The 12,637-nt window shown below is 41.6% G+C and overlaps 1 pseudogene; it reads right to left on the bottom strand.

Annotated features, from left to right (window-relative positions):
- Positions 1-962: 962 nt before the first annotated feature.
- On the bottom strand, positions 963-12,324 carry LOC101043260 (RNA-binding motif protein, X-linked 2 pseudogene; annotated as a pseudogene).
- Positions 12,325-12,637: the final 313 nt, after the last annotated feature.

Here is a 12,637-nt window from a genome sequence, read left to right as displayed (position 1 = left end):
TCCACTTAATTTCTAAATATTTCAGTCATTTGTTTGTGGTTTTCAGATATTATAAAGATGCATAGTCCTTGGTGATACTTTTTTCTTTTTCTTTTTGGTGCTGTGACTTTTTTTTTTTTTTTTTTTTTTTTTTTTTTTTTTTTTTTAAATCAAGTTTAAATGAAAAAGAAAAGACAATTTTTTAACAATTTTTTTTTTTTTAACAGAGTGTTTGGGCATGGAGCTGGCTGATCTTAAAAATCCTAACCCATTCCTTCACATCAAGCTGTCCAAACGTAGTAACTGGAAAGGTCCCGCGATGCTGGGCTCTAAACATCTAACCAAAGACTAGAATTCTAGAATTATCTGGCATTTTCCCTTCCCTGAAAATTCCATATTCAACTGGGGTCTATAGGTTCAAGAGCCATATTTGTGAACCAAAATTCAGGACACATGCTCTGGCACAGAGACAATGGATGGTGCGAAAAATATCCAGGATATCTAGCTGCTGAAACTGCAGCCCTCTCAATGACTCTAATACTCAAGGGATTGAAAGAATCCAGCCTCAGAAGTTTTAGATACAAAAATGGTAATAACCCGGCCACGCAGTGGCTCATGCCTGTAATCTCCGCATTTTGGGAGGCTGAGGCAGAGCAGATCACATGAGGTCACGAGTTCGAGACCGGCCTGACCAACATGGAGAAACCCCGTCTGTAGTAAAAATACAAAATTAGCCGGGCATGGTGACGCATGCCTGTAATCCCAGCTACTCTGGAGGCTGAAGCAGGAGAATCGCTTGAACCGGGGAGGCGGAGGTTGCCACTGGGCTGAGATCGCCACTGGGCTGAGATCGCGCCTGGGCAACAAGAGCGAAACTCTGTCTCAAAAAATAAAAATAAAACAAATAGTAACAACCCAATTGAATTTGACTGCATTTAAATTAACATAATTATTTCCAAATCTACTGAGCAGCTGAACAATCTTCAGTGACGCCTAAGGTCACCGGGATTCGAAAACTTCCGCTCCCAAGAGCTCTGGGCCCTTTTATACCTATGGGATTTATCCTGGCTCCTACTTCTACTTCCATGACTACGCCCTTTGGAACACCAGTTGTGCGGGCTAGAATGTGTGTCTGAGCTCTGCCCTGTGTCCCTTATCCCTGGTCTTCTCTTGCTTCCCTCCTTCTTGAGGACTTGTGCTCGTGCCTGTGTTTCTCCTTCAGCTCCCTCTGTAGGTCCTCTGCTCCACCAGAGTAGGCAGTCCTGGCCTCAGGAAGCTTCCGCCCCGCTCTGGGCCGTGACTGCTGAGCTCTCTTGAGTTCTTGCTGCTGTGCCTCTTAGGGCCAGGGTCACCCTTTTCGTTTACTGTCTTGCTTCTGCATGACGAAGAGGATGGTTGCTCTGCCTGTACCAACCGAACAGTTTTCTCTTTCTTTTCTTCTTTTTCCTTTTTGTCTTTTTTTATGCTTTTTTTTTGGTTGGTTTTTCATCTTCAGAGCTCTCAGGCGAGCTTGGTGAGGGGTACGAGCCCCACAGGAGCCCTTCTGAAGCTCTCTGGTCACATCATCCGTTTCTACTGAGTCATTAGGAGCTCGATAGTTAGACACAGGATCCTCGGATAGTTCTTCCTTTGAGCTTGAGCCCATTAAAATTGTAAATGGCCAGAACTGTGCTCTTCTGGTCTTCATAGCAGAAGAAACAGAATCCTTTAGAGTTCCCAGTCTTCGTGTCCCGCACGAGATTAATGTTAACAATCTCCCCACACTGTGAGAATACACAGATGATGTCTTCTTCAGTCAGTTCATAAGGAAGCACTCCCAGGAAGATCCAGGTGCTGTCCTTGTACTCAGAGCGCCAGGACACCTTATCAGCCACCCCGAGCGGGACCTCTCCCTCATTCAGCTTGTTGATCAGTTTTACCTTGGATTAAAGCATTCACCTCCTTGGAGTGGGAGGAGATCGCGCCATTGCACTCCAGCCTGGGCAAAAAGAGCAAAACTCCGTCTCCAAAAAAAAAAAAGCGTTCACCTCCGCGGGCTCCCGCTCAACGTTCAGGTATCAGTGCCCGGGTGAGACAGCCCCCCGTGATACTTCGTGTGTGTGTGTGTGTGTGTGTGTGTGTGTGTGTGTGTGTGAGACCAAACTTACTGAGATATAATTTACATAAAATAAAACACATCTCTTTAAATGTATGGTCTTGGCTGGGCGCAGTGGCTCAAGCTTATAATCCCAGCCCTTTTGGGAGGCCCAGGTGGGTGGGTCATTTGAGGTCAGGAGTTCGAGACCAGCCCGGCCAACACGGTGAAATCCCATCTCTACTAAAAATACAAAAAATTAACTGGGCATGGTGGCGCATGCCTGTAATCCTAACTCCTCGAGAGGCTGAGGCAGGAGAATTGTTTGAACCTGAAAGGTGGAGGTTGCAGTGAGCCGAGATGGCACCATTACACTTCCAGCTTGGGCAACAAGAGCGACACTTCATCTCAAAAAATAAATGAATAAATAAATGTATGGTCTTATGTAACCATCACTGCCATAGTTAAGATAGTAAACATTTCCGTTACCATAGAAACTTCCCTCATGCCTCTTTTCCACTCCCTGTCCCAGGCAAGTACTAATTTGATTTCTATCAATATAGGTCAGATTTGCCAATTACAGAGCTTAATAGAAATGAAATCGCATTATATGGACTCTTTTTGGTCTGGCTTTTTTTTCACTCAGCTTAATGCTTTTGGCTTCATCCATGTTGTTGTGTGTATCAGTGCTTCTCATTGTGTGAATGGATTACAGTTTATTCATTTTCCTGCTGATGGACATTTGGGTTCTTTTTAGGTTTGGACTATATTATGAATTAAGCCACTATGAACGTTTAGGTACAAGTCTTTGTGTGGACACATTTTTTTGTTTGTTTGTTTCTCTTGGGTATATACTTAGGGATGTAATTGCTGGGTCACATGGTAAGAAATTGTGAGATTGTTTTCCAAGATGTTGTACCATTTTACCCTCTCACCAGCTGTGTTTGAGAGTTCCAGTTACCTACACCCTTGTCAATTCTTGGTGTTGTCGGTCTGCTACTTTTAGTTAATCTAGTGGATGTGTAGAGATATCTTATTTTGGATTTTATTTTCATTTCTCTAAGGACTAATGAAGCTGAACCTTTTTTTAAAATGGAACTTTTTATTTATTTTTTTGTTTTGTTTTGAGACAGGGTGTCACTATGTTGCCTAGGATAGTCTTGAACTCCTGGGCTCAAGTGAGCCTCCACCTCCCACCTCAGCCTCCCAATTAGCTGGAACTACAGGCACGCACCAGAGTGTATAACATGCTGAAGATTTTTGCATATGCTTTTTAGTCTTTCATATACATTTGTGAAGTGACACTTTAAGCCTTTCACCCATTTAAAAAAATTGGATTATTTATTTTCTTATTGCATTATAACAGCTGTTTGCATTTTAAGTTGGTAGAGTTTTAAAGTACATATTTAAACCGCTAGACTTACATATTTATTCTATTCTAGGCAGGTGCATAGAAAAACATCTCTAAAATTACCATAGCATTGAAAATATTACCTGAGATGTCTATCCTTACCCCATCCAACCTCCAGGCTAAAATCTGTTTCCATTTGAGACTGTAAAATCATGACAGCAAATGACCTAATATTTTAAGTTTAATTGATATTTCTTTAGTAAAAGAAAAAAAAATTTCTTCCTACTCTTTAACAACTAAACATGAAGGATATGTGATTTTTTTAAAAAAATGTCTTTTTCAATTCATGCCATGTTAAAACCAGACATAGTTATTTGTTATTCCATTTAAAAACTGTCCAGAACTATAAAAGATTTTTATTTCAGTTTATAAAATGGATGTTTCAATACACAAAGATAAATTATTATGAAGACATTATTATTATTGGCCAGACGTGGTGCCTCACGCCTGTAATCCTAACACTTTGGGAGGCCAAGGTGGGCAGATTGCTTGAGCTCAGGAGTTTGAGATCAGCTCGGGCAACACAGTGAAATCCCATCTCTACAAAAAATTAGCTGGGCATGGTGCCATACGCCTGTAGTTCCAGCTACTTGGGGGGCTGAGGCAGGAGGATTGCTTGAACCTGGAGGTTGAGGCTGCAGTGAGCTGAGATGGCACCACTGCACTCCAGTTTGGATGATAAAGTGAGACCTTGACTCAAAAAAGAAAAAAAGAAATTATTATTCAATTAAATTTCTTTTTATTTTTTATTTTTTTATTTATTTTTATTTTTTATTTTTTTATTGCATTTTAGGTTTTGGGGCACATGTGATGAACATGCAAGATTGTTGCATAGGTACACACATGGCAGTGTGGTTTGCTGTCCTCCGTCCCCTCACCCGTATCTGTCACCTCTCCCCATGCTATCTCCTCCCACCTCCCCACCCCCCGCCCCTCCCCCATCTCCCCCCAACGGACCCCAGTGTGTAGTGCTCCCCTCCCTGTGTCCATGTGTTCTCATTGTTCAACACTCGCCTATGAGTGAGAATATACGGTGTTTGATTTTCTGCTCTTGTGTCAGTTTGCTGAGAATGATGGTTTCCAGGTTCATCCATGTCCCTACAGAGGACGTGAACTCATCGTTTTTGATGGCTGCGTAATATTCCATGGTGTATATGTACCACATTTTCCCTATCCAGTCTATCATCATTGGGCATTTGGGTTGGTTCCAAGTCTTTGCTATTGTAAACAGTGCTGCAATGAACATTCGTGTGCACGTGTCTTTGTAGTAGAATGATTCATAATCCTTTGGATATATACCCAGTAATGGGATTGCTGGGTCAAATGGGATTTCTATTTTTAGGTCCTTGAGGAATCGCCACACTGTCTTCCACAATGGTTGAATTAATTTACATTCCCACCAACAGTGTAAAAGTGTTCCTATTTCTCCACATCCTCTCCAGCATCTGTTGTTTCCCGATTTTTTAATGATCACCATTCTAACTGGTGTGAGATGGTATCTCAATGTGGTTTTGATTTGCATTTCTCTGATGACCAGTGATGATGAGCATTTTTTCATATGTTTGTTGGCCTCCTGTATGTCTTCAAGCCATTGCTCAATGAAATAAGAGAGGATACAAACAGATGGAGAAACATTCCATGTTCATGGTTAGGAAGAATCAACATCGTGAAAATGGCCATACTGCCCAAAGTAATTTACAGATTCAACGCTATTCCCATCAAGCTACCAATGACCTTTTTCACAGAACTGGAAAAAAACTGCTTAAACTTCATATGGAACCAAAAGAGAGCCCGCATAGCCAAGTCAATTCTAAGCAAAAAGAACAAAGCAGGAGGCATCACACTACCGGACTTCAAACTATACTACAAGGCTACAGTAATCAAAACAGCATGGTACTGGTACCAAAACAGAGATATAGACCAATGGAACAGAACAGAGGCCTCACAGGAAATTCAACATACCCACAACCATCTGATCTTCGACAAACCTGACAAAAACAAGCAATGGGGAAAGGACTCCCTGTTTAATAAATGGTGTTGGGAAAACTGGCTAGCCATGTGCAGAAAGCAGAAACAGGACCCCTTCCTGACGCCTTACACCAAAATTAACTCCAGATGGATTAAAGACTTAAACATCAGACCTAATACCATAAAAACCTTAGAAGAATATCTAGGCAAAACCATTCAGGACATAGGTGTAGGCAAGGACTTCATGACCAAAACACCAAAAGCAATGGCAACAAAAGCCAAAATAGACAAATGGGACCTAATCAAACTCCACAGCTTCTGCATGGCAAAAGAAACAGTCAGTAGAGTGAATTGGCAACCAACAGAATGGGAAAAAATTTTTGCAGCCTACCCATCTGACAAGGGGCTGATATCCAGAATTTACAAAGAACTAAAGCAGATCTACAAGAAAAAAACAAACAAGACCATTCAAAAATGGGCGAAGGATATGAATAAATTTCTAATAAAATAGAAAATCTCTCCCATACATCAGCCAACATGTAGAAATGTCTAAAAATTGAAAGCCTCAAATTGGGCAATTGCTTTAAATGTTAATTTGTGTCATAAAATTGCATTTCTGCAACAAATAAATTAATGTTTTTATCAAAATACAAATAATATAAATGTGAATTCTTTTTTTATTATTATACTTTAAGTTCTGGGGTACATAGGCAGATCGTGCAGGATTGTTACATAGGTATACACATACCGTTGTGGTTTGCTGCATCCATCAACTCGTCATCCACATTAGGTATTTCTCCTAATGTTATCCCTTCCCAATATCCCCACCCCTGCTAACCCTCCCCAGCCCCTGACAGACCCCAGTGTAGGATGTCCCCCTCCCTTTGTCCATGTGTTCTCATTGTTCAACTCCCACTTATGAGAGAATATGTGGTGTTTGGTTTTCTGTTCTTGTGTCAGGTTGCTGAGAATGATGGTTTAAAAGATGGTTCAAAAGAGATGAGATGGTTGATGGTGGTTAAAGAGAGAATGATGATGATGGTTAAAAAGAGAATGATGGTTTAAATGATGGTTAAAAAGAAAAATTTTAAGTGAAAAGCAGTAAAAAAGAAAACAATTCAATATATTACAGTAAACTGATGGAAATTCCATTCAGGGTAGAATTTTGGGTTCTTGGTTACCTGTCCCTTTTCCAATCCACCCATATGACAGGTAACTGAAGCAAAGAGAGGGCAAGTGATTTGTCCAAGACCACACCACTTGCTAGTGAAGATCTGGAAAGGGAATGAAGATTCACTAGCAGGTTAGTGTTATATAACATATTTTCTTAGCCGGGCGCGGTGGCTAAAGCCTGTAATCCCAGCACTTTGGGAGGCTGAGGCGGGTGGATCACGAGGTCAGGAGATCGAGACCATCCTGGTCAACACGGTGAAACCCCGTCTCTACTTAAAATACAAAACATTAGCTGGGCATGGTGGCGCGTGCCTGTAATCCCAGCTACTCAGGAGGCTGAGGCAGGAGAACTGCCTGAACCCAGGAGGCAGAGGTTGCGGTGAGCCAAGATCGTGCCATTGCACTCCAGCCTGGGTAACAAGAGCGAAACTCCGTCTCAAAAAAAAAATTAAAAAAAAATTAAAAAAAAACAAAACAAAACATATTTTCTTATAATTGAGATCTAAAATTCCTATTAAAAACCTGTACTTGTGTCTAGCATGGTGGCTTACACCTGCAATCCTTGTGCTTTGGGAGGCTGAGGAAGGAGGCTATCTTGAGGCCAGGAGTTCAAGTAACATAGACCCAGTCACTACAAAACATTTTTCTCTCTTTCTTTCTTTCTTTTTTTTTTTTTTTTTTGAGACAGAGTCTCACTCTGTCACCCAGGCTGGAGTGCAGTGGCACAATCTTGGCTCACTGCAACCTCCACCTTCCATGATCAAGAAATTCCCTGCCTCAGCCTCCTCAGTAGCTGGGATTAGAGGCACCCACCACCCTCTACTAAAAAAAATATACTAATTTTTGTATTTTTAGTAGAGATGGGGTTTCACCATCTTGGCCAAGCTGTTCTTGAACTCCTGACCTCGTGATCTACCCTCCTTGGCCTCCCAAAGTGCTGGGATTACAGGCACAAGCCACCACGCCCAGCCTCCGCTACAAAACATTTTTTTAAAAACGAGCTAGGTATGGTGGCACATGCCTGAAGTCCCAACTATTCAGGAGGCCAAAACAGGAGGATCATTTCATTGCTCAGGAGTTCAAGGCTGCAGTGAGCTATGATTGTACCATTGCACTCCAGCCTGTGTGACAGAGCAAGACCATGTCACCAAAAGAAAAAATGGGGGGAGAATGCAAGCACCACACTAGCCTCTTGCCCCGTCAATTTAAAAAAGATGTTTGTCCCTTTTGACTGCTGAATAATATTCCATAGCATAAATGTACTACTATTTAACCACTCACCCATTGAAAGACATCTGGATGATTTCTATTGTACAGCTATTACAAATAAAGTTGCTATAAAAATGTATTTATAAATGTTTGTGTTAACATGTCTTTATTTCTCTGAGATAAAAGCCAGGAATGTGATTTCTAGGTTGTATGTTAGCTGCATGTTCAGTTTATGTTGGCATTATTTTTTCTTTCTTAGACAGCACCTTGCTCTAAAGCTAGGGCTGTAGTTCAGTGGTGCAGTCATGGCTTACTGCAGCCTCAATCTCCCAGGCTCAAGCGATCCTCCCACCTCAGCCTCCTGAGAAGCTGAGACCACAGGTGCATGCTACCATGCATGGCTAATTTTTGTATAGACAGGGTCTCACTATGTTGTTGAGGCTAGTCTCAAACTCCTGGGCTCAAGTGATCCTCCTGCCTTGGCCTCCCAAAGTGCTGGGATTATAGGTATAAGCCACCATGCCCGGCCACTATTTTTGATTTTATCCTTTCTAATAGGAATGTAGTGATATCTCACTGTGGTTTTAACTTGCATTTCTCTGATAATAATGATGAACATTTTTCTGTGAGTTGATTTGCTGCCCACATATTCTCTTCAGTAGATTAATGTCTCTTTTGCTCATCTTCTAAGGATTATTTGTGTTTTTACTGTTGACATTTTAGATTTTTAAAAATATATTCTACATAAGAGTTTTTGGAAATCATCTATTTATAGTACTATATTGAACAAGAGTGGTGAAAGTGGACATCCTTACCTTGCCCCCAATCTTAGTGGGAAAGCATTCAGTCTTTTACCATTAAATATGGGTTAATTATAGTTCTTCATAGATATTCTTTATCAAGTAGAAAAGTTTTTCTCTATTCCCAGATTTCTGAGACTTTTTAAAAGGAATAAGTGTTGATTTTTTTTTTTTTTTTTTTTTTTGCACAGGATCTTGCTCTGTTGCTCAGGCTGGAGTATAGTGGTACAATCATAGCTCACTACAGCATGGAATTCCTGGGCCCAAGCAATCCTTCCTGCTCAGCCTCCTGAGTAGCTGGGATTACAGGCATGCACAACCATGCCTGCCTAATTTTTTTTATTTTTTGTAGAGAAAGGGTCTCACTATGTTGCTGAGGCTGATCTCGAACTCCTGGCCTCAAGTGATCTTCCTGCCACAGCCTACTGAAGTGTTGAGATTACAGGTGTGAGCCGCCATACCTGGCCTTGAATTTTGTCAGCTGCTTTTTCTACGTGAATGGTTAGGATAATGTGATTTTTTAAAATTTAGCCTGTTAACATGGTAGATTATATAGATCGATTTGTATGTATGTATGTATGTATGTATGTATTTATTTATTTTTTAGCCCCTCTCCCCTCTCCTCTCCCAGATTGATTTTTAAATATTGAACCAACTTTGAATCTCCAAAATGAATTCCAGTTGGTTGTAGTAGAATAATTTTTTATATTGTTGAATTTCTGTTTGCTTAATGTTTTGATAAGAACATGTGATTTTATATTCATAACCATTCACGTAGAAAAAGCAGCTGACTGTAATCCCAACTACTCAGGAGGCTGAGGCAGGAGAATTGCCTGAACCCAGGAGGCGGAGGTTGCGGTGAGCCGAGATCGTGCCATTGCACTACAGCCTGGGTAACAAGAGCGAAACTCCGTCTCAAAAAAAAAAAAAAGAAAAGAAATAAAAGAAACACTTTCCAATTCATTTTTTGTCAATTCATTTCTAAAAATCAATGTAACCTTAATACTAAAACCAGACAAAGACAGAAAACTCCTGGCCTCAAGTGACATCAATTTCTTATTTTATAGGTTATGAACAATAGCTCTTGGCCCCTTAACTTTTTTGACGAGAACATCAGCTCTCATATTTTTTTCCTCCATACCTCATCTTACATAGACTCCTCATCTACTGCTTTACATTTTTACTGATGTAACTTTCTCCGTGTTGAATTCAGTGGCATTTTCCAATTATTCTTTTATTTTCTCTATGTGGTGCTTGATACCTTTGACCCTCTTCTTTAATCACTAGTTTTTCTTAGGCATATTAACCAACAAATTTTTACTAAGCATCTGTTTTACACCAGGTATTAGGTGAGGTATATGTTAAAGAAACATGGAGAAATATCTGTTGGGAGACAATTCTTCATGGGTTTTGGGGTTATTGTGGCACCTTTATTTCTGGATAACCTCTTTCAAAGATGTTTGCATGGTGAACAGCCTTAAAAGATTGAAATAGCATTTTCCTCCAGGGAAGAGAGCAGGATCTTTTTTTTTCCATCTAAGATGTTTCTCCAATAATGTTTCTCTCCAAGGTAAAGGTTGGGTAGGCTAGCTATCAGCTCCTTTAAAAGATTGGGAGTTTAGGGTTGGGTGCAGTGTCTCCTGCCTATAGTCTCAGAACTCTGGGAGGTCGAGGCAGGTAGATCACTTGAGCCCAAAAGATCAAGGTCAGCCTGGCACCATGGTGAAACCCTGTCTTTACAAAAAAATACAAAAATTAGCTGGATGTAGTGGCACATGCCTGTAGTCCCAACTACTCAGGAGGTTGAGCTAAGAGGATCGCTTGAGTCTGGGGAGGTCAAGGCTGCAGTGAGACATGATCATGCCACTGCACTACAGCCTGTGTGACAGAGCAAGACCCTGTATTAAAAAAGGGGGGGGGATGGGGCTAGCACAGTGCCTCATGCCTGTAATCCCAGCACTCTGGGAGACCAAGGTGGGCGGATCACCTCAGGTCAGGAGTTTGAGACCAGCCTGGCCAACATGGTGAAACCTTATCCCTGCTGAAAAAAAACAAAAATTAGCCAGATGCCTATAATCCCAGCTACTTAGGAGGCTGAGGCAGGAGAAATCACTTGAACCTGGGAAGTGGAGGTCTCAGTGAGCCAAGATCGTACCACTGCAATCCAGCCTGGGCGACAAGGGGAGACTCCATCTCAAAACAAAAAGAAAGGGGAAAAAATTGGGCGTTTCTAAGTTCTGGTAAGTTCAGGGTTCCTTAGCTGTGAGACAAACCCACAGTCTGTGCAGAATCTACCTGAGCCCCCCTTTCTATCCTCCCTGTGGAGTCTTGGGGGTAAATACACAGATGCAAACATGAGGCTCATGCTTCCTCTTCTGTGAGTAATAAAGCCCTTTGTTTTTGACTCTCATGTCTTCTGGCAGAGCTTATACAATTTTGTCAGGTTAATTAGTTAACTTGAAACTAAGAAGATCTCAGGTCATTTGTAGATCTTGACCATGTCCAGCAACCAACTGAATATGTGATCCTGAGTTCAGAAGCAGAGCCTGGCCTGAAGATACAAAAATTGGCCCGGTGCAGTGGCTCACATCTGTTTTAATACCAGCATTTTGGGAAGCTGGAGCAGGCAGATCACCTGAGGTCAGGAGTTTGAGACCAGCCTGGCCAACTTGGTGAAACTCCGTCTCTACTAAAAATACCAAAATTAGCCAGATATGGTGGTGGGTGCCTATAATCCCAGTTCCTTGGGAGGCTGAGTCAGGACAATTGCTTGAACCTGGGAGGTGGAGGTTGCAGTGAGCCCAGATTGCACCACTGCACTCCAGCCTGGGCGACAGAGCGAGACTTCATTTCCAAAAATTAAAATTAAACAGTATAGGGGGGAAAACACACCTTGTGCCCATTATAGTCTACTTTTGATCTGAAGAAATAAATTTAAGATTTACTGATCACCACACTCCAGGAATAGAAAATACCAATGAAGGTAGTTGGGAATGCTCATCCAGAGAGTAGTATTCCTACTCTATTCTGGTTTTCCTCATTGAGAAATTTAAAAGCATATTACACCAATGACAATGTTATCATTGTCTTGGTGCAGTGGCCGGTAATCCCCAGCACCTTGTGAGGCCAAGGCAGAAGGATCACTCCTGATCAGCCTAGGCAACATGGTGCAATTCCATCTCTACTAAAATTTTTTTAAAACAATTTTTCCGAGTGTGGTGGCACACACCTATAGTCCTAGGTATTAGGAAGGCCGAGGCAGGAGGATCACTTAAGCCCAGAAAGTTGAGGCTGCAGCGAGCCCTGGTTGTGCCACTACACTCCAGCCTGGGTGACCCTGTCTCCAAAAAAACTCCCAAAAAACCAAAACCATATTTAGTGAGTGCTAAACAGTCAGATGCAAAAAGTCACAGAGCCTTATTTCCCTAAATCAGACTTAATCTGCTTTGAGGTGAAACTGAGGAATGAAGTCACTCAGTTAGTTAGTTAGGGGCTCCTTTACCTCAATGGAATTACACAAGACTTCTGGGTTCCTGGGTCTCAGAAAATAGGGGGATAGGGCTGGCCCTTTGTCCTAGGTGGTCGCTTTGGTGGCTCTGCAGAGCTGTTTTCTGATGGGCACTGAGGATGCAAGCAGCTTCAAGGACAGTTCCCACCTGATCTTCCGCATTGACTTTCGAACATACCCACGTTCTCCGGTCCTCTGCCATCAGGTGGTCCCTGTAGTTTCCTGTTGCCTTTCCAGGCCTGAAAGAAGCTACAAACACTACCTCTTAGTCTTGGGTCATGCTTCTCAGCCTTGGGATAACACATGGCATACTACTTCCAGTTGATTTTTAAAAATAGCTCATCCAGTTTGTTCATACAACTCAAAAAATATCTTAGTCATATTTTTCATCCTTCTCTTTCAAAAATATCTTTGTTAAAGAAAAGAATAACATTGTTCATATCTGTTTCTGGCTTCAGTGTAAGTGGTAAGTGGTAAGAGAATTAGGTCACCAACAGTTAGGTGTTCTCTCAGTA

This window comes from Saimiri boliviensis, chromosome 1, assembly GCF_048565385.1.
Source record: "Saimiri boliviensis isolate mSaiBol1 chromosome 1, mSaiBol1.pri, whole genome shotgun sequence".
In the NCBI taxonomy this organism is placed as follows: Eukaryota; Metazoa; Chordata; class Mammalia; order Primates; family Cebidae; genus Saimiri; species Saimiri boliviensis.
Note: the sequence above shows the minus strand (reverse complement) of the source record. Positions and strands in the feature narration are given on the sequence as shown.